Source organism: Solea solea, chromosome 10 (assembly GCF_958295425.1).
Source record: "Solea solea chromosome 10, fSolSol10.1, whole genome shotgun sequence".
Taxonomy (NCBI): domain Eukaryota; kingdom Metazoa; phylum Chordata; class Actinopteri; order Pleuronectiformes; family Soleidae; genus Solea; species Solea solea.
Genome location: NC_081143.1, coordinates 4,028,480 through 4,051,541, shown reverse-complemented (window position 1 = coordinate 4,051,541; position 23,062 = coordinate 4,028,480). Strand labels below are relative to the sequence as shown.

At 39.9% G+C, this 23,062-nt stretch overlaps 1 protein-coding gene across 2 annotated transcripts in view; it reads left to right on the top strand.

Moving 5' to 3' along the window:
• The first annotated feature begins 21,244 nt into the window (after positions 1-21,244).
• Positions 21,245-23,062, top strand: part of nr3c2 (nuclear receptor subfamily 3, group C, member 2) — a 58,016-nt gene continuing 56,198 nt past the window's right edge. For both annotated transcript variants that reach the window (XM_058640502.1, XM_058640501.1), the window contains exon 1: positions 21,245-21,715. The gene's annotated coding sequence lies outside the window, so the exon portion shown is untranslated. The remainder of the gene's footprint in view (positions 21,716-23,062) is intronic.

Here is a 23,062-nt window from a genome sequence, read left to right as displayed (position 1 = left end):
GAGCAGTAAGAGTAGAACAGCCAATAGAATCACCCTGTCTCTCACTCTTTCTAAACTGATCTGTGTTTGGTCAAAGTCCCCCACCATAAACAACATTAGGCTTGGAAACAAAAGCCCAGAGGAGGTGCAGAAGTCAATTTCTCATTTAGATCCATTGATCTACATTATGCTAAAAAGCAAATATGAAGTTATTCATCAAAATCAAAAATGCTTGCCTCTATGCCGAACCTTTAAAGATGTAACCGCTCATCGACTGTGGAAGATTTCCAGGTCTAGCTCTTTCAGCTCTGTCACTGTCATTTACATAAAAAGGACACAACACAGTGAACTACTTCATGAATAAATAATTTACACTTGATCCCGAACGAGCCAACAACAGTAAAAGTCATATGTGTCCCCAGAGCACTATGCACAGACTGTGTGCAGCGCTTGTTGAAGTAAATATTAATTGACAGACAAGAGCAATGGCTTGAATATTTCAAATCAAAGAGGTCGCACAGTGCAACTGAGTCCAGGCCTGGTGTGCTGTGATCCATTATTGACATGTTTCCCAGGACAGCGACACCAAGCGGAGTGCAGTGCTCAGGTGATTTCCTCGCTTTCTGAAGGTCGTATGACGCCGATCTTTGCATGATGTCCCTTCTACAGGCAGGCAAACAGATACACACTTTTTTTTAAAGAGTGTAATAGGCAGTTATTAAAACTAGAATAACAGAGAGCCATTTAGAGAAAGCAGTGCTACATCTGGCGTGTTCCTCTCTGAATCTGGCTTCCTCAGAAATGCTTGCACAGATTGGTTCACACACTTTCCTGGATGCAAAATTCAAAAGTGAGCAGCAGCATGTCAGACCAAAACAAGCTTGACTTGTTTGAAGGTGTGCAGGAGCGTCAGGAAAAAGCAGACCGTGAAAATAGACCTGTAACATTGTGACTTACAAGTACAGGAGGAGATGGTCTACTGTACCTTCTACCACTTCATCATGCTGCGTTCAGTCAGCGAACACCTAATTATAACATTGGAAGAAAAAAAAAAAACGAGACTTAACAGGTTGTGAAAAAGGTTGAGGAGGTGTTCAAACTCTCATGAACACAGCAAACAACAAAGTGAATGTGATGCACTCAAATGCAACAGAGATAGAAATAGGAAGCGAAGGAGTGTGAAGTCACTCTCTGCTCAAGACATGGTTCACATATGTACAGTGTATACGTATGTATTGTATAGCTGAATGTTGCATTTCAGTATTTTATATGTATGCTGGACACAAAAACTCATACTCAACGGAAAACAGCAGCATCATGAGCAGGTTTTTAAATCCATTTCATTGTGATGATAACCATCAGCAACAATCTTCACTGTTATTTCATTGACTTGACACAATATGGAGTACTGGATTGATTGATTATGACGTTATACAACTATAATGTCTCCGGTGCTGTACACAGCATATAGACTTTATATTGAGTGGAGGAAAATGAATGACACTGTTTGTGTGCGTCACATTTACACTGTTCACTTTGATAGGAAGAACAAATGAAAAAAAAGCAGTTATCAAATCTGTTGTTCTGCTGTAGATGTTCGTCATATCTCATGTGTATAATAAGCATTGTCGACATTAACGTGTGCCAAAAGTCTGCTCTGGTGTTACTTCTTCCTGATGAATGTTGTCTCAATGTGAAGAGCAAGTGTCAGTCTATGAAATGACATGACTCATTATCTATAATGTGTTTTTTTATATATATATACAGTATATATATATATATATATATATATATATATGTATCAGACCACAGAAATCCTGATAATAACTAAATCAAACACACACACAACATGGATTGGTAATGGCATAGTCATTAGTGGATGCTTCCCTGAAGCTATATAGTATTTCCAGAAATAAATGAAATATAATGCATGGCAGTTTAATCTTGCGTGTGTGATGTTTTCAGCTTGTTTGTTTTTGTAAGTTTTTTTTATTTTTATTTTAACCATAAAAGGGCCAGAAAATGTCCTGTGAGTAAGCGCTTTTGTCCATGTTTCCAAAATAACTGGCAGTTATTTCCAAACGATTGCGTGTTAAAATAGTGTTTTAATAATTTAACATGAAGAAAAACTAAAAGTTTTATTTAAAAAAAACAAACAAACAAAAAACAACACTATATGTGTACATTTGAAATTTGAACAGTATAAAACATATTTAAAATAACGTTTATTTGAGTTTTTGTCTCAATGTGCAAAAACAGGCCAAAAATATATGTAAACAATGTACAGGCGTTTTTTCCAACTCTTTCCTCCAGTGATTCTTCTCTGAAATTACCGTAATAACCATTTTGGCTTTGATGTGCAACATCTCAGCTTTCAGAAACCGGGGCTTCGATGTGGATATGAATGACTGATTACTTCTGCTTAAACCAAACTGTGCTTATAATAGACCATCAATTCTGCTCTGAACTGATGCTACCACACACAGGAGATAAGGCAGTTGTCGCTCATGGCCATGTGGCTCCAGAAACGAAATGTGTTGCTTGAATAGAATGGTTTGTGAATATGGGAGACAGTAAAGTCTCCTCTGGTATCCAAAGGATAACTTGGGGGTCACGGGAAGCTCATTAGCACTGCAAATCCCCTTGATCTTTTCCAATTAAGTGTCCTGGCCAGGATGATGTGAGACATGTAATTAACAAAGGCCAGTGGGTGACTCACCCCTCATCCTCCTTTTTCATTACTGGCAAACCTTGAATCTGAGTCAAATTCAAAAGCTGACATACTGTTTGTGCTTTAACAAGAACCGTGGCTTTTTTCTTTCTTTTTTTCCTCTGTATAATAATTGTAGAGATGACTTAATGATTGGTTGAGCAGATTCAAAGTCTCAAAGATGGTGAGGGATAACGCGCAAGAGTCAACCTTGGAACAAGGGGGATCATCAGAGATCATGGATTTACATACGCTGTTGGAGCTTGTTGGTGTTTGATCAAAGTGTGTGTTGGTATTACTCACTCAGATTCATTATGTTTGTACAGTATGGAATTAGAAAATAGAAAAGTTGATTACACAACATAGGTCACAAGCCACATGCCAAACAGACACTATGATAACGCGGTGACGTTATCAGTAAAACTATTTATTTGCATTAAGCTGACATCCTCCAAAGATAACAGCCTGTGGAAACATAAACACATCTAGAGACAAGTATTTGGAGACATAGTAAGTTCTGGCGAGTCTCATTAAAGATAAAACATTTCCTATCAAATCATCATGTTGGTGAGCACAAAATCTAACGTCATCTGGCTTCAAATGCAGAATTTGCCTCCCACGACCATAGATGCATGCAGTACACATATCAGCCAGGACATAAAGCACAGTACGCACATTAACACACACAAATATGTCTTACTTTGACCAAGAAAAAGGTCAAAAACATCATATTTAACACTAAATATTAAAACACCAGTTTCCTTCTTTCTTCTTTTTTTGATAATCCTGATAATGTTATAGCATCACACTGATAGACATAGTCTTTTATAAACTCAATTATCACCCCTCATTTAGGCATACGAGTGAGTCTGTGAAGTTTCAACATATATGACATATTTGAAAAATGCAAATATGGATGTAATGCAAACGATATCAAAGGGAAGTGAGAACATTGCAGCAGTCACTAATTAAACTGACTGACACGTTAGAATCAAAAAGCATTTATAGAAGAGTGGAAGTGATATTGTCAAATATTTAATCTGACGATCACACTAAAGTCCTCCATTTTGTTTGTTCATGCGTTGTGGATGAGCAAATAAGTAACCCATTAATGTGGTTGATTTGGTTTGGCGTTAAGGTGTAAATATTCACAGTGGTTACAGAGAATTTAAAAAAGCCTGTATAGCGATAAGCATCACACGAGGAATTAGCAAAGTGCAGAATATCTCACTGAAATATTATAGAAAAGTAGACGCTTTAAATTCAGTTCTTATTCAGGCCACTATTATATGTGGTCAGTGTGAACAACAAAAGGAAGGTGACATGAGTGAGAATTGAAAAAGATCAGATTCCATCTGTCTTGTGCTGTTCTTGAAAGCAGAAAAAGTTGCGTACGAGCCACATTGTGAGATTTGGGCCACTTGAGCCTGCAGTCTGAATGTACGCTATAATTCAGTTTGCCACTGCAGGTCATGTGACGCGATGAAAAGCCCATGACATGGACGTGTTTTGTCAGCTGCCGTTACGAGGTTATGAACTTTGAACCTTCTTTTCCAATATTACTTTCCTCCGGAAACTTTTCATATTGCAAAAGTGTGTCAGATGAATAAATAAATGATAACAGCGAGTCTCCAAGGTTTTACACAACTGTGGACCATGCAGCTTGAAAAGTCTTATTAACCTCGTTGCCATTCATTAACATCACATTATTCATATGAATTTCCATATTAGACTCCATGCATTCACAATCCTGCAACAATTACACAGTTATCAAGGATTAAGCCATTCTATATTTAGGAGCAGTTACTGAAATAAGCAATTACTTTCACGATTGGATCGAACAAAGATTGAAGATTGAAGCCACCCATGCAAGCGTCTCTTTATAAACAAACGCATATCTATTTTATCAGACCGATGTTAGAATTTGTGTCATTTTAAATAAATAAAATGACCTTGATTATGCTTTTTCAAAAGATAAACTCATATTATATTTTCAGTATAATCAAAGTTGACCTAAGGTTAAGACCACGGTGCTAACGCAATATTGCAACTGATTTCATCTCAAACGCACACAATCCACCCAAATTATCCAGCAATTTGTTGACTAAAGCCGGTTTTGAATAGTGCGTGACCTCCGTATGTATGTCATGTTTAAGAGGAAGCCAACTGTTGCTATACTTCCACTGCCATACTTCTTGCAAGCAGCACCAGGAAGTATGGGCAGCAAGTTCCTTCTTCCTGAAATAGCCTGCAAAATTGTTTAAACAGATAACTGGAAATCTGGCTACTGGCCAGGAGCGTGCCCCAGTGCCTCATGGGATATTAATGGAAGCCCAAGCTGAGGCAGGTCTGCAGTGAGGGAATAGATCCTAGAACGAGCACAGCACATCTCTTAATCAGTACTTTAAAATCAGCTGTGCTTCTGCTAATTGGCTTCATTTCAATCTCAGGATGTCTCCATTTGCTATGAATTTAGAGCAGCGAGGGAGCTGCTGTGAGGCTTGTTGTAGGAATACTGCTTTCTGAGCTGAAATCACACTCAGGATTAGATCTTCTCGCTCTCTCTCTCTCTCTCTCCATTGTGCTTGTTTGTAGCCCTGTGTGTGTACAGTGTGTGTCTTTAGATTGTAGCTTTCAATAAAGAAGTGACCAATATTCTTTGCGTTCCTCCCTGAACTCAATCTTTGCTTCTCTTTTCCCGTCTCCTGGCGGAGAAGCTGGCTTCTGGTAGATAAATATCAGCTCCTTTGGCAGCGGCCTCCACGTACATTTCCCCAGTGAGCCCATGGGCCCCTTGATGAAAGCCATCCGTCATTGCTGCGGGATGACCTGTCTGCACTGACCACCACGCACCTCCACCCCTGACCACTAGACTGTGAAGGGGATGTCTCCATGACCACCTCTGCACACCACCAAATCATGATTTAATGCGTTTAATTTACACTGTCTCAAGGGCTTATCAAAAGGTTACTTCAGTTGCACTGAGACAAGTTTATAAAGGCCTTGCTGGGACACTGCTACACAGGACTTTTGGAAGTGATACCAAATTTTGACTGCCGCAGCAGGCAGCTTTTTGGTGTTTAGCGCCGCAGCCACAAGTTTTTCTGTCAGTGTATCCCGAGGGACACGACAGAAGGGAGGGATGTGAAGCTGAGTGAGATGAATGCATGATAAAGTGAACATGTGAAGATGAGGATGGAAAATGACATGTTTAAAACAACATAATAGAGTGGAGGGGGTTATTCCCATGAATATTCCTCCCAAATAAATAATATTTACTCACTATCATCTTCAGAACATCCACCAACGGTTGCAGCATCAGCATTAACGTCATTTGCAGTAATATGTTATCTTAAATGTCACATAACAATGGTCGATTTGAAAGTGCTCATAAGGAATTTAACCATGCATGGAGCAAACTAATCCCATACAGGTTTTTATCTGTTGTGAGCCATCAAGACCAATTTATGACTCTCATCATCATCACTTCAACTAATGTCATTGGTGGGCATATGGAACAGTAAATCCTGTCCCCAGGTTCCTCGTTACTGCAAATGTTCCTCCTACACAGCCAATCAAATTGATAATTCATGTAGTAACAATTTGCACCCGTAGGTCAGAATGAGACCAAAGATGCACAAATCAGAGAAGAAGATATTAAGCAATGGGAAGAACAAGAGGGAGTGTTGATGTGGCAGTGCAGGTATTTAAAAATCTCATGTTTAAATTAAAGTTAATTAAAATAACAAAGGTCAGCAAATGGGTCAAAGGCGATGGATTAAATGCATGTGTGTGTGCAAAAATGACTAATTCTAATTCTATAGTTCAATAAACCCAAAAATGGAGAGAAATACTTTGGTGTCGCTTAACAACTATTCTCTGATGTTCAGTTAGGACGTAGTTATTACCGACAGTAAATCATACTTACTGATTTCCGGACATTTCTCCGGAAATAACACGCGCAGCACCAGTAATTGGGTCAACTGACCTTTCACCAGCAAATTACAGTTGAAGACAGACTCCGGTAAAGTGACGTTTTTAACAGAGGAGTCTGTTACACTCCCTCCGCCAAAGTTGCGCCCTAAATCACAAAAAGTGTCCCCTGCCAGGAAGACTTTGGGCCGGCCGTGTGAATTATGTTTGTTAATAGACACTGATGATACAGTTTTCCTTCTTCACCTCGGCGATCCCTCCTTCTGTAATGCACATTGACTGCCAGGATGATAACGGTGCTAAACCCATGAGGAGGACGGCAGCGTCTACCACAGTAAATGTACAGTATTTCTTAATATAGGTTAATAAAAGTTCCTCGGAGGAGTGTTTGGGTGGAGGGCTTTGAGCTGCGTTGTACTGCGATGGAGAAAGAGATGAGGAGGAAGTTTGAACTGTGATTAAGAACTTATAATTATTATTATTATTATTATTATTAGAAGAAGAAAAAAAGAGTTTTTCAGTGGTTCTGGTTCAAAGATCTGTCAAACATAAGCAAATCTTCTGTGGATTTTGTCCATCTTAACATGTGAATCCTCTTCTGTCCACTCCGGAGAACTTGTGAGAATGAAAGGGTAAATGCTTCTCACTGGGACTTTCTCCTTCTTCTTGGTTCTTCATCGCACATATTTGAACCACTATCTGATCAAACAGACCCAGCAGACTGTTCTTAAAAGCTTTAACACAACAATTAATAATAAAAGGGGTTATGCCACTGTTGCCAGTTTTCTAATCCTCAGATAACATGATATTTGTATAAGGATGTCGTTCAGTCAATACACACAGTTGCCACTTTGACGAAAGAGAGATATTTTAAAAGGAGGACGAGGAATCATGATACAGTGAGGTGTCATATGGTGGTTAACGATCAATTCTGTGAACAAAACAGTGATATTTCTTGGCATCAGGGAATGTGAAACCACGTTTGTTCTCTCATTTCTAACCATTGCTAATTTTATGTGTATTTAGAAGCATCGATAGATCAAGATTTAAAAGATTCAAAACAACCTCAACAGGACAATAAAGACAACATCATTTAAAGGAACAGTTTACGATTCGGGAAATATGCTTCAATGACTTGCTTTCACATTGGTCTTCAGCAGAAATGCTCTCAACAGCTGAAGTCTCATTCTTGAGTTGGTATTGGGGCCACGCAGTGGTGAGATGGCTAGCATTGTTGCCTCACAGCAAGATGGTTGCCGGTTTCAACCGTGGGTGTTTCTGTGTGTTTTCCCTGCGTGTGTGTGTGTAGGTTCTCTCCGGATACTCCAGCTTCCTCCCACAGTCCAAAGACATGCAGATTTGTCATTAGGTTGATGGGACACTCTAAACTGACCACAGCGAGCGGCTGTTTGTCTCTGTATGTTGGCCCTGCGATGAACTGGTGACCCGTCCAGGGTTTACTGCGTCTTTCCACCCGATGTCAGCTGGGATTGCTTTCAGCATTTAAGCTTCACTTTCAAGCCAGCAAGAACAAACACTTTGAGTTTTACTGTATGAATCAGGCCAAAATGGCATAAATGAGCTCATATTATGTTAATAGTTTTGTTTTTAGGAAACCTGAGTGTGAGGGTGAAAGCTCATTCACTTATCTTCTACCACTTTATCCTCCACATGTGGGCTGCCGGGGGGGCGCTGCATGGTGCCAATCCCAGCTGACGTAGGGTGAAAGGCAGGGCAACACTCTGGACAGGTCGCCAGTCCATCACAGGACCACATAGAGACAAACAACCATCCACTCTCACACTCATACCAATGGTTCAGTTAGAGTGTCTAATTTGCCTAATCCCCAAATCATGTTTTTGGACGGTGGGACGAACACACGGGGAGAACATGCAAACTACATGCAGAATCCAGGTCTTCTTGCTGCAAAGGCAAGAGTGCTAACCAAAAAAAATGATATTCATGATAAAAATTAAATAAAAAACCTTATAAGCCAACCTGGAGTTAATATTTAATTTCATTGTATTTCTGCCAAAACTTACTACTGCATAGTCTGTCTGCAGTACACTGTATATACACAGTACAGAGACACCTCTGCAGTATGTTCAGGCAATGAGCATTATTGCCTAAACACATTTTTTAATTTCACACCAAACAGGCTACAGCAAGCATTTCTAATTATATTAATGTTCTGAGTTAAGGGGAAATGCATTTAATCACTACAGATGACCCAATTCAGTCGTATTTGATATTCACACTATCTACTCCTATACAATGCAGTGCAACATACAACTAAGAGCTCCTTCTTTTTTCTTTTCTTTTTTAATTTACCATCATCTTTATTCTAATCTTAAAAATAAATGAAATTCCTCTGAGATAGTGGAAGCACATCTGCAGCCCCTCTCACACACACACTCACACACACAGAGAGATATAATGAGGATGCAAACAGAATATAGAAAAATAAAAAAGAGTGAAAAGTTAGTTTGTATGAGGAGATTCCTCTCGGGCAGTAGAGGCTGGTGTGTTTATATATAGCAGAACAGCCTTGCTTGTGTAAGAGGGTGTGCATGCTGATGGCCATCGACCGAAGCAGAAGGTGTTGTCTGGCACTTGGGGCCATTCACACAGACTCCTGGCTTTCACTGCAGAGTTATATTAACAAGTTTGCCAGTTTGTAATTAATATGAATCTGCCGCTGAGATTGCTGCACCCTCGTTTCTCAGTCATGGAGCCATTTTGACGAGTGGAAATAATCTCCGGTGGAAGACGAGGGTCTCGTGTGTAGGGTGGGAATTTAATGTGCATCTACAATGTCCAACTAAATCATTTTAAATCCTACAAAACATCTTTGACTGTAAATCACTGTGCGTTCATTTGTGCCAGTGTTTTCTAATTTCATCCTTGAGCCACCTGTGTGTTTATGAGCGCCTGCTTTGGAATGTGTGTCTCTCCAAGGTGGGATCAGTGCAGATCATCACAGCAGAGCTCCATCAGTTAGTGGAGACACAGTTTGAGGGAGAAAATGCTCGATCGTGCCAGTTTTTTTTTAGCTCCTCAGATGTGAAAATATGCAGCTTATTTTATGCTTTATGTCATTTTAAAGTGACTATCTAGTGAGTTTGTGACTGATCAATCTCCTGATGTCATTTATTTTAAGCTCAGGGCAACAAGAATATGGGCTCAGTCATTTTTTTTTTTTTTTTAAATTATGAAATAACAACTACAACATTAAGTGATAACAAAACTAATTATTAATCGCAGGCCTAAATTAAATCCACTTCCTGAATAAAGACTAATGTAAAGGAAATTTGAAGTGATTTGTTGTGTGAAACATTTTCTTCATGTTCACTCTACTTGTGTGAACTTGTGTTCACAACCTGAAAAGTTTCAAAGTCTTGTAACAACTTAAAAGCGTCTAGTCGCTGGCAAACGAGAAGCCGTGAAGAAAATGATCATCAAAGCCAGACAAATTTACACCTTATCAAAGTATCATGAGTCCTGCAGTTTTCACACAGACCCAGTTTTCCCTCCACAGCAACACCAGGACCACGGCCAAGTTTGGCACTTTCCAGATGGAGGCTATGCTTTGGAAAAATAACGGGTTCTAAAAGTTGCATTGGAGTGTCTGTGCTGTAGTGTTTAAGAAAGTGCTGATCTTTACCCCGTGCATAATAATGTTTACTGTACATGCAGCACCAGGCATCAATCTCACTTGCATTTCACTGAGAGTGGAGTTTGGTCCATATAAACATTTTCCCGTGTCATTTGGCGTTGCAATTACCAGACTTATTTTTCCGAAATCAACACTTTAAGTTCACTGAATACTTGGACACAAACGTCATTGTGTCAAATTGTCAGTGACCATCTTAGAAATACTGTAGGTGGACGAGGCAAAAATGCAGGACTACATTAATGTTTTTTTTTTCTCCACAAGCCTGTTTACACAGCTCAGCCAAGATGATCCCTCTTTCTGCTCATTTCTATCATAGCATTCCTCACTGCTCTCTCTCTCTCACACACACACACACACACACGCACGCATAGGCATGCACAATGTATGCACATCTTTCTATGTAGCAGCTTCTTCCTCAAATAGAAAATGTGCACTAAAACCTGACAGCACTGGCGGGTAGTCTCCAAGAGCAGCCCCACTCTCTCTGGCCTAGATTCTTTCAAATCCGCTCTGGAAGTGCCTTCGTCCTCAGCTGCACTGCCAGCGCGCAGTGAGTGAGTGAGTGAGTGAGAAAGCCATCTGGCTGCACAGCACATCAAATCCCAATCTGTGTTAATTTGAGTGTTATGGGCCATTGTTTGTTTTGGAAAAAAAAAAGAAGAGGAAAGTGGAGGGGGGGGGGGAAATCCTCACTCACGGGATTAATAACCCTTTTGTTTTTAATTTAATGCCAAGTTTTCACAGACCTGCAGGTCTCTCCTGAAATTTAGATAAGGTGAACATGGCAACATGAAGATTTAATATCGCTACGAGACAATGATGCTTCATGAATCCTTTTGAAAATGAAGCAGGCGCATAAATTGAATATTTGAAACAGTCGATGACATAGGCCAGTAATCATGCTGTGCAGATAAAAGTAATTGTGCCACCTGGTGAAAACATTTGGAGTGCCATAGGCTTTCATGGATGTTTGTGGTTTGTTTCTTCAGATCTGCATTAACGGTCAGCATCACATATACTCAAGACACTCTCTCTGAGCTTAAGAATCAAACTGTATAACATATGAATCAGCTTGCTGACAATATATATGGATGCGTAATTGCAAAAAAAAGTGATTATTTAGTAATGCTACAACATAGTTCACTAGTTCAGCTCATAATAAGTGACAGCCGTAATATTTGAGAACTTCCTCTAACTAGAAACAAAAAAAGTAGAAACATTTTCTTTGTCTCTTTACCCTCTCCTTCTCTCTTTCACACACATTCACACTCTCTCTCTCTCTCTCTCTTTCTTACACACACACACACACACACACACACACGCCACCCACCCTGACACATGGTGTGTTATGCAATGGGTGATGCCTAATTACCACTGACATCGCAGAGACTGTTCACTGCGAAATTAATCATGACACGGGCGTCAGCTTTTGATATTTTTTGCCAAATGCTCCGAGTTCGTCGTACCAGTCGATGTAATTAATAAACCCCATGCACACAAACACCGATAAAACACTGACACTAATGTCTTCATCGTAACCAGGTACCCTCGGTAACCCACTGCCAGGTGACACACTGTGGGCATAAGGAGGAGGAAAGTGTATTAAAAGAAGGGAAAAGAAACATTTGAACTAATTATAGTCTAAGTATTACAGGTTTTTGATTTTGCTTCAAACTTTGGGCTGTGAACTGTCATAAATAATGAAAGACTTGATGTATAACAAGCGTGTGTGACTGTACTCTATACACATTCTGAGCAGCTGCAGGTCCACAGTAGCTTGCAGAGGACTTTCGTGCTATTTATAAATCCCGGCATTGCACTGGAGAGCGTTTACAGTATATCCAGTCATGTGGAACATAAACAGTTGCTTTCTGTTTGCAGAAAATCTCCCTGTCACTTTATTATTACAAATAGATGAACTGAGACTCTAGGAAGACAGCCACCTGCATCAGGCATAATTAATGTGACATGCAACTCATCAGTGTGTAAACCTCGATGAGAGCTGGTTGCTCATTTCATGGAAAAGGAGTCTTTCCTTTTTCACTGCTTCGGTGGCAAATGATGATGTGGGCTAACTGATTAACCATACTGTGATTACCTTTGACCTTCCACAGGCTTCAGAACTGTTCATTAAAAAACAGTTCTTTTTTAACCAATCCCATTTATCCAGTTACAGTATATATACTGTTCAATTAGGATCTCTCTGTTGAATATGTACAACATATACTTCCGGGTCATTTTGAGCAGTTTCCTCGTTATCCAAAACCAAATTCTCCTGTTTGCAGTAAGTCTGGGTCACTAAGTACACCTGGAAGAGAAGACTGCAGAGTATAGACCAAGAGCCCAAAACCCACCTGGGAAAAACAAATAATGTTTTGTTTTGCATTTAATTTAAACATTTCCTTTACACTTTCTTCCCCCAAGTATTTTTCAGGCTTTTCACAGTAACAGTGGCAAAAACACAAACTTGGGTTATACTGATTACAATTTACATTTGCATTATTTATATGATACAGCATTATAATATTTCCACTGCCCTGCGGGGTGTGTGGAAGTCAAAACATGATGATAAAATTTAATATTCATAGTGATAGAGTTATGAACTGTATGTATATGTATATATATATACACAGCACATATATATATATATATATATATATAGTGTATTTCACCTGCTAAAGCAAATGAAATGGAAATAAAGCAGAGTAAAATAAGGAAACTTGAGATAATCAGGTAAACAATACCATCAGTCTGTCTGACTAAAGGTCACATGGAAAAATTAGAAATGGAAAAGAGGCCATGATATGTTTTCATAAATGATCAGCATAGAGCTGTACTCGGTGTGCAAACACTGCACACACACGCAGGTTTTGCAGTCTTTTTGTGGACACTCATAGACATAATGCATTCCCTAGCCCCTTACCCTAACCTTAACTATCACAATGAAATACCTAACCCTAACCCTTACCCTAAAACCAGGTCTTAATCCTCAAAAAGCCTGTTAAAGTTGTGTGGACCAGCCAAACACAGAATATGGTTTGACTAACATTAACTTAACATAACTTCCTGGAGACTTACTCTAACCTTAACCATAACTACTACTAGCCTAACACTAACCCTAACCTTAACCTTAAAGTGACACAATGTAGAATTTCGAATAATGTCTCCATGGTTATTTAGATGGTAAATGAACTGAGCAGGTCTACATCACCTGCATTGACACTGTGTAACTTCTGGTTTTGGGTCCGTGCCACAAAAAAGAACTACAACATTTTACGGCATACAACACTGCTTTACGGCACTGCATGTGGCAGACAGGGGAGCAGAAGGTAACCTTTAAAAATGACCCCCCCCCTCCTTGTGTGTTGTCTACTGTATTACTACATCACAGACAGACAGACAGACAGAGTGACACATTGAGCACAGCTGTCTCTCTGGCTTCTGTCTTGACATTCTGTTTTTCTTGGGCTTTATCGTCCAAGAGTCAACAACACTGAGATGCACTTCAAGGATCACGACTGTTGTATTTGTGTATCAATCCTGGTACAGTATAAGCCTTTTTAACGGATATCTTACTGTTGATAATGTCAGCAACTATGTAAGTAAGTATACCATAAGCTGAAGAGCAAATGTTTGAGATTACCATATATTACTGTCACTCGGGTGGAGGGAACCAAAACGGAGCTGAAGGGAAATGGACTCTTTATACTCTTCAAGTACAAAAATGCAGTATCACAATGTAAAAATTATGTTTTTTTTGATGTTACTCCATCACACCTATGGTCCACAACATGTTTGAGGCAAATATTGTAGCCTACTTTTTCTCCACAACATTTAAATAACAATTTAATTTGAAAATCCATGTCATCTATGATTAGTCTACACATTAATCTATGCTTTTCATTGACATAAAATAATAAATACACAGTTATGAGTAAAAAATAAGAATCTAATTACAGAACACTTGCACCTCAAAGTATATTTGGAAAAATCTGCACAAAAAGTGAGTGAATATTTAACATAAAATATTGGGCAGAATGTGGCCAAGTGGAAAGGAATTGGACTTGTAACCGGATGGTTGCCAGTTGTATTCCAGGGACCCTGAGCAAGGCACCAATCCCCAATGCCCTCACTATCACTACTTGGTGTGTGCAAAAAAAAAGACTAATACTATTATAAATATTTTTTTGAAGGTTCAACATGAACACACTTTAACTTGGTAACTTACTGTTGACTAGTTTTAATGCATCATATTTTCTAAGCTGAATAATAATTACATCTCAAACTAAAAAATGAAAAAAAAACGCGAACATCTGTTGTGATCTTACATTTTTAATTTATCTGCAGAAGCTTATCAGCACTTGCCTTGTAACAGACTCTTCAGGCACTTAACTGAAGACATGATTGACAGATATAGTTGTGTACAAGTATAACCTGCAACACGTTTGTACAAACGTTGTATCGAGTGCTTTCTTATTACTGTCACAAAATACCGCACAAGTAAATCAGGTGCGCTACAACACCACAACACACTCAAATTGCTATCGGAGCATTTGTTTTTAAATCTTGGCATCTACATGCTGCAGGATGGGAATTATGTTTGCAAGCTGACACCAGGAATATCAATTCATAATATACTTGACACAGTTTTATTGAACAACACATTATTTAGTGATAATTCCCTGCGTGTTAATAATCTAATCTGAAGTCAGGCGGTAGCCTATACGCCGTGTTCCCACTGAATATGTATTTCTGACTACACTGAGGGTAAACATGTTATTTAATCATCAACGGGATTTCAATCGTCATCGCTTAGGTAGGATGAACAAACCCCAGGTGGTGTACACATAGTACGAGAGACTTTTGCTGGAGGCAGGCTGAATGCATATCATTCAGCATTTAAAGGATTCGTGCCATCCGTGTTGTAGGGTAACTTAAGGTGAACGGCAATCTGTGTCATAAGTGGGACTGGATGTTGGCCTTATGTTGTCTGAGTCTCACCAGAGAAACGTGGATTCTGCATAATATGCTCTTTATTTTCTATCTGACTTTGGATATTTTTTTATGCATAAATTATGCATGCATTTAAATAATTAATGACTCACTAAACAAAAAAAACAAACAAAAAAAACATTTGCTGATATGGAATCATTTCTATATGCCTTTTGTGTGAAATCTTACACTTGTATGATTCTGTCTGTAATTGTACCAGGTTAAATAATTAAAATCTCCTCCACTTGTATTTGACTGATTTTTAATTTCTATTAGATTTTGCAGTAATGGCTCGACTCGCTTAAATGGGGGAAAGTGTGCTTTGAATTTTCACCAGCATGAATAATGCATGAACATCCAAAGCTAAAGGCTAAAATATAATACATTATAACATTATTTCATATAGCAAAAATATATTTTATCTAATTTCCTGCATACAAATCTGTGTCAGTATTATAATAAATGTATCGTAGTGAGTTCATGCAACAAATAGTGACTTATGTGTATTGGCCAAGGTTTTTTCCTCCCCCCATTAGCCTACACTGACCATGGCTGTGGAGTTCCAATTTAAATGCATGCTAGTTCCCATAGCAACACTATTTAAAATTCTCCCATACAGTATATTCTCATGTGTGACCTTCATAGGCATGAGTCCTCTCATCCAAATGTGAGGTTATTCAGCCTGTGTGCCAGATATGACAGCAGATACAACCATGCTGTCTCAGACTGAAACCCTCAAAAAATACGTGTTAGCTGGAGAAGTGTTGACTGCAGCAAACAGACACATTTAATAATTTAAAAAAAACAACTTGTCTTGCTCGAACAGATGGACTCCAATTTGCCACATGTAGATTATAAGGTATCATACACACTGTATGCAGCTCACCTGGATGGCACAAAGGTAATCTTGGTAATCTTAATCTCACTCCTTTTTATCTTCAGTGTTACTGAACAGGTGACCCAAACATTTTTGGGCAAACAAAAACGGGATAATGTAAAGGATAGAAAAAAGGATAATTACTTAGTAATTATGTTACAGAGCCCCAAAGCAGTTTGTATTATTAAAGGGACAGTATGTAAATGTCACTCCAATTAGTTTTGCTATTCACACCCATTCACTCCCACCGTCATCTATGTTATCAGCCGTCAGGACCAACATAGAATCAAGTGTCTTACCCAAGGACACATCGGCATGCAGACTAGCCGAGCCGGGAATTGAACCCACAACCTTCAAGTTGACTGATGACTCGCTGAGCTACCGTCACCCGCTATTACTGTGTGTTGTATCCATTCTCTTGATGACACACTCTTTCTCCAACACCTACTGATGCTTTTTCAAATGTTTTCCCTCTCTGGGCTTATTTTATCTTCCAATGCAGGGATCACTGTTTCCACCACTAATTCTCAAATGTTTCACCCGTGCGACTATTATTGGGATCAGGACGAATTTCAGTATAATCGTGCATCGATTAGTAAAGTGTGCGCACAGAAATCATGAACTTTGGCTTTTCATCGCATTCAATTTAGCTGTACAGTTTGAACAAAACAACTGAAATTGCACAGCTTTAATGGGCAGATAAATATAATAATATACCCATAATGCGTGAAATATCGTCAGTTTAATAATAACTGAAGAACACTGCCTGATAGTTACATACAGCTACACTCTAATTTCCCAGTTTGGGATTAATTACGACATCCATCCATCCATTTTCTACTGCTTTATCCTCCACAGGACGGTCGTGGGATTAATAATCTATACTATTCTATGCTGATTAAAACACTTTCTTCATGAGGTTAGCTTTATTCAAGCTAACATTTTACCCATTGTGATAGTCAACATTAAAAGTGGTTGTAATTGGCTAATGTGCTTTAATCTGCACCTGAAAAATGACAGGTGCAGACACAGGATGTTTCCACTGACGTGGCAGCTCACCACGATACATTTCAGATCATTGTAAGAAAGAGGGGGAAATGGCAGTTACTGCAGTTTACAGTCGATATCACTTCAGACATGAGAATAATTCTGCTAAACTGGAGCAATTAAGCTGTTTAGGAAAGATGGCAGAGGCTGACTTCTTCACAGATTTAAACTACCCCTGTAATTATCACAAACGATGGGAACTGGATCTTCTGCTGAGTTGACGAGTGTTTTGTTTCAGAGTTAACATGCTCCAATTCACTCATCCCCATGAGGCGCAGCAAGCACCTCTCTGTTATGCCTGTGGCCCTCTCAGCAACTGGAGTTGTCTGCTATGTGTCTAAACTGGAGTGGAGGTCCGCTCCTAAACATAGCAAGCAATCACTCATCCAAAAGGATCCCCGCCCCCTAAAAAGATGGTTATTTTTAGCTCCCATGTACATTTTCAGGGCAGCGTGATTATCACTGATTTGACTAAAATGATGGGGTGAGTTTTAATGGAGCAACCTTCAATTTTTTGCCAGAGAGGCAGCCACTTAAAACTGATTTCATATCAGCTGTGCTCCAACGTCAGTCTGCAATGTCTTACGACTGTCACAGAGGAGAGAGAAAAAACAAAACATCTGCGATGTGAAGCTTAATTGGATTTGCTCATGATGTGTTTGAAGAGCATCCACCATGAGCAACAGATAAGTGGGAGCTGTATGTGTGAGGAAAACATTGGTGATATCTCAATTCTCATGCTTTTTATGAAGCAGTTCTCCATCCACGGGTGATGAGCAGACAGATCAGAGAAGTGGGCAGTGTTGCTTGGATGGCATTGACTAATCTAACTGATACTGTCTAACTTGGGTTAATGGCTGCAGGCTGGCTTGGAGAACGGAGACAAGCAGCGAAGAGAAACAGTCAAGACTTCACAGCAGCCGAGATCCAGTCCTGAAGCCTGAGTTCTACATGCACTCTCTTACAATGGAATGCCACTTCCCTGACTGGCAACTCCAGAGATTAAACTGATTACACTACTGGAGGAAAACCGAAGTCTACATTCACACCAATATCATTAAGTATTGACAGTGGACTAAATAGTGAAAGACAGAGACTTGGAATGACAGATGTTTGTTGGTGTGGGTGTCACAGATAAACACAGACAGAGACGCTGTACTCTCCCCACAGCCAAAGATTTATCACTCGGCCTTATTGATCTCCTCTATGTGCCTCTGCCTGCTTAAATGTGTCTGATAACTGCACAGCAAAATGTAAGAATGTATCTATTATACATTATTCCTCCAGCGGTTATTTATATTTGGACAAATTTTGCCCTGTGGGTGCTTTTTATTTCCAGTATAGATCACAACGGGACAACGTGTGAGTCCATAAACCTCTCCGAGCACGGCCATCCTCTTCATGCAAAACTGTAGTCCGTCAGAATCGGTTTATTGTCAAATGGTTGCAAATGCACACTAAATGCACACATGAAGACATAAAACTGTGCCTTAAAGATCAGACACTTCACCACACATATATTTAAAAGGTACTTTAAAGGAACTTCATGACATAATGTGCATATAATAAGAGATCATAAAAGTACAGTTTCAAGTTTGGCTGACCAAAATACAAAATGAAAAACAACCAGCCCAATCAAACCACATGATTTGTGTTGTGTGATTAGTTTTGTGGCATAAAATATTTGATCTTAGTTTGACATGGACTAATTAAGTGGCCACTTAATAGTTTGGTTTTTGAGCAGCAACAGAAATATTGCTCCACCTTGTGGAGGCAGACGTTATAGTACAGGACAACAAACTGATGTTTACTTCACTCCTACAATCACTCCTGTCCCAGTATCTTTGTATGGCGAAGTAAAGTGAGGTCTGCTCTCTCATCCAAACGCCTGTACCATACATTGCAGAGGCTTATGTGCACTGCTGCGCCACTGGTGGCTGTTAGTGGTATTGCAGACTAAGCTTTTAAAACCCAAAATTCAGTAAAATTTTATTATTAAATTAGAGGATTTGAAAAGTATCTCATAAAATATTATATCGCACTTTATGTATTGACATTTTTAATGATAAATGTTACACAGTTTACATTATGGCCAGAATTATAATCATGTTATTGTTGATAAATATTGAGATTGTATTATTAATGTTACCTGTTAAGTTCAGTCTTGTGCTTTATTATTTCTAATGAATCATGTTTTGGTTTCAATAATAATCCTAGGAAGATTTGCATTTGCATTTTTTTTTTTTTTACTTATTTAACCTTTGTTATACTAAATCATATTTAAAATCTATTTTACAACTGAGACTTCATTCATAGGAATGATACAGTATAAAATTCAGATTTATGCATGTAGTTTGTTTATTTTTTAATTGTTTTGCAAGGAGAGTCACACGGTGGTGTAGTGGTTAGCACTCTCGCCTTGCAGCGAGAAGACCCGGGTTCGAGCCCCGGTTGGAACAAGGGCCTTTCTGCATGGAGTTTGCATGTTCTCCCCGTGTGTGCGTGGGTTCTCTCCGGGTTCTCTGGCTTCCTCCCACAGTCCAAAAACATGCAATGTGGGGATAGGTAAATTGAACACTCTAAATTGACCATAGGAGTGAGTGTGAGAGTGAATGGTTGTTTGTCTCTATCTGTGTGTGGCCCTGCGATGGACTGGCGAACTGTCCAGGGTGTACCCCGCCTATCGCCCGATGTAGCTGAGATTGGCACAGCACCCCCCGCGACCCTCTGGCAGAGGATAAAGCGGTAGATGATGACTGACTGACTGACTGTTTTGCAAGGATATAGCTTTTGTAGTGGTGGTTTGGTCTCAGTACACCTTCGATTACAGAGTGAGTGAATCCCAGCACTATAAGCGACAGTTTTTGCTTAAAGAACATTCATACATTCATTCACTGTCTACTGATTCCTCCTCCACACGGGCGTCCCAGTGGGAGCCAATCCAAGCTGATATATAGGGCGAAAGGAAGGAAAGAGATATTGAATATATTATTCATTATTATGGTTTTATAAGTGTACAATTGCTTTTAAAAAAAAAAAAATGGGGTCTTGTACAATGGAAGCATTCTGTGCTGCCCTGTGTTCTACAGCAGCCCAAACAACCAGAGTGTGTTCTGCATTTTAAGAAGAAGATGACAACACAAATGAGGAAGATCCAAATCCTTCCTGGCATGAGAAGGCCACTGTACTTCTGTGACACGCTACAAGACTTCTTGTCTGATTTTACCCACGATTCACAGTTGGGCAGAGTCTGCACCAGTCAGCACTAGTTTGGGGACAGTAGGCACAGAAATCTGTAATTGTGTGAGGGGAACAGACCCTGACCTGACCTCAGTCACAGTTAATCAAACACGTTTGAATGTTTTAAGCCGACTCTGGACACAATCGGGTACTGATAACTGACCCAACTGCAAACACATGCTGCCAGCAGCCAAGGCAAAAGAGCAGGTGGGGACACGGGACTCTTGTAGACATGGTCCCTCTCGTGAGAGTCTGATCCTGAAGTCTGTGATCCCTCATAAACGTGTGATCCCCAGTCTTTCAGGTGTCAGTCGTTGTAGAACTGAAATCAGAATCGTAGACAGTTGTGTCGTGTGTCAAAGTAGAGGTGAGCAGAGGAGTTTCACCATTACATATCACTTACTGTTAAACACCGAACATTCAAAGTTGGCCAGAAAATGATGCATGGCAGCTGAATTTCACTTTACTTTCTTTAGCCTAAGGCAGCCTAGTAAGTCCAAAAATGAGAATGTCTCGCAGTACCAATGCTGGTCAGAGGGGGCAGTAGAAAGTGTAGAAAAACACACAAAAAAAGTAGAGCAGGAGAAGATGACTCGGGGAGTTTAATGGCCACCAAAGATATTTTTATTGAAACCACAAAGACTGCCTTTAGTCTGAGACACTGAGACTTTGTGGTGCCCTATTTCCAGACGACTCTGACTCTACCTGCGCTCTCTGAGCCCCTCCCACCTCCTCCTCCTCCGCCGCCTCCTCCTCCTCCTCCTCCTGCCCCTTCCCCGGAGTTTGTTGCACTCGTTGCAGTAGGAGGGTTATGGGAGAGAATGACGTCGCCTTGACTGCAAGTCACATCGACTCCTCCGTTTGTTTTCATTACTCTGTCTTTTTAATACTCGTCACTCCTGCGAAATTAAATGTGAGATGATCCGCCGCTGTTGGTTTCGACCCGCGTCTGTGCCGTTCGTCCTGTCAACAGCAGCAGCAGCGGCAGCAGCAGCAGCAGCAGCGCACTCTCTGTCTGTTGCGGATTACTGCTGATAATACGCAGTAGACTAATCCACTTGTGTTTAGCTGTCAAACTATGCGTTAGAAGAGAGAGTGTGAGAGAGAGAGAGAGAGAGAGAGAGAGAAAGAGGGAGGGAGAGAGAGAGAGAGAGAGAGAGGAGACGGAGCCCAGACTTTACCGTGCGTCTTTTTTTGTCCTTTGGAATATACCGCTGCCCAGCAACACACCCACCTGACAACTCTGAATGTCGTAATTAAGGTAAGGACGTGATATGGCTCACTGTTGTGTGTGCGTGTGTGTTTTGTTTCTATATTTATTGAAGAGAATTAAAGAAAGCGCCACCAACTCCGCGCTCTGTCCGCATCCCCGAGTCCTATTTGGCCGTGGGAGAGAGCGAAATCTAATAACTTTCAACCGGAACCGTTAAGCCGTGTCTCTGTGTGTGTGTGTGTGTGTCGTCCGCGATAAAAGTCCGCCAAGTAAGTTTACGCAGACAATGTTGTGTACTAACAGAAACAGCTGCAGCACTTTTATTGCCTCTGACAGCAGTTTTGACGTGTCTGCGCGCACCTGTGCGTAGGTGGCGAGAAATGTTGTGCTGTCACTCTTTTTCTCACCAGTCATTCGTGAGCCGCAAACACAAACCAAAACAAAAAGCAAAACTTTAAGCAACAGTGTAGCATAACAACAGCAGTTATTAAGGACAATGATAAAGTATTTAATCTGCACAAACGCAAAACCCAGACAAACGCGGGTTTTACGCACAGCGAGGCACAATCACGGCTGAAGCACAGAGAGGAATCATTATTGAGACTGTTACCGGTGATCATTTCTCAGTATGTACACATTGGCGTATGCGTTAAGACGCAATTTGGCACTGTGGCCATGCACCGGAGCAACGCTTTATCGTCACATTCTTTCATGGCAAGTGTGGACTTTATTGACTGTATGTTTTCTTTGCCCCGCGTCTGCACATGATAGAGCGGGTCCCGGCTGCTAAAACAACAGTTAAAGTTATGTCGCAGCTCCAGAGTGTTGTGGCTGCTAGAGCAGTAACTATTGAGTGACAGGTTCGGGGCCAATGCGCGAATGGCCTGATGAGACTGGTGGATTTCTGCCTCGTCTGTCCAATAGAAGAAGCGGAGGTGGGAAGTCAGAGAGAGAGAGAGGGAGAGGGAGAGAGAAAAAAAGCCCAGCCAACGTCACGCAGATACATTAACCCTTGCGGTGCATTTTTTTTCTTTATGTAATATTCAGTGTATATTCCCTGTTGTGCCGCGATTAGGTTAATCTAATCTAAAAGTACTTTACTGACTTTCTATTCACATTCTCACCTTAAACTAATTATTAACTGTTGTTGTCATTTCTTATTAAAAAGGAAAATCATCAAAAAGGTGAAAAATGTGTATGTGGAAAATAACAAAACTTCACATAATTGAAACTAATCTGTTTTTGTTTAACCTTATTACTTTGTTGTCCACCCCAAACTAAAACAATACATATTATATATAGTATATTCACATCAAAGATTAAACCGATTTTCATATTCCGCAGTATATAATTTCATTACAGTTAACCTGTAATCTCTACCTAAATTAACTCTTT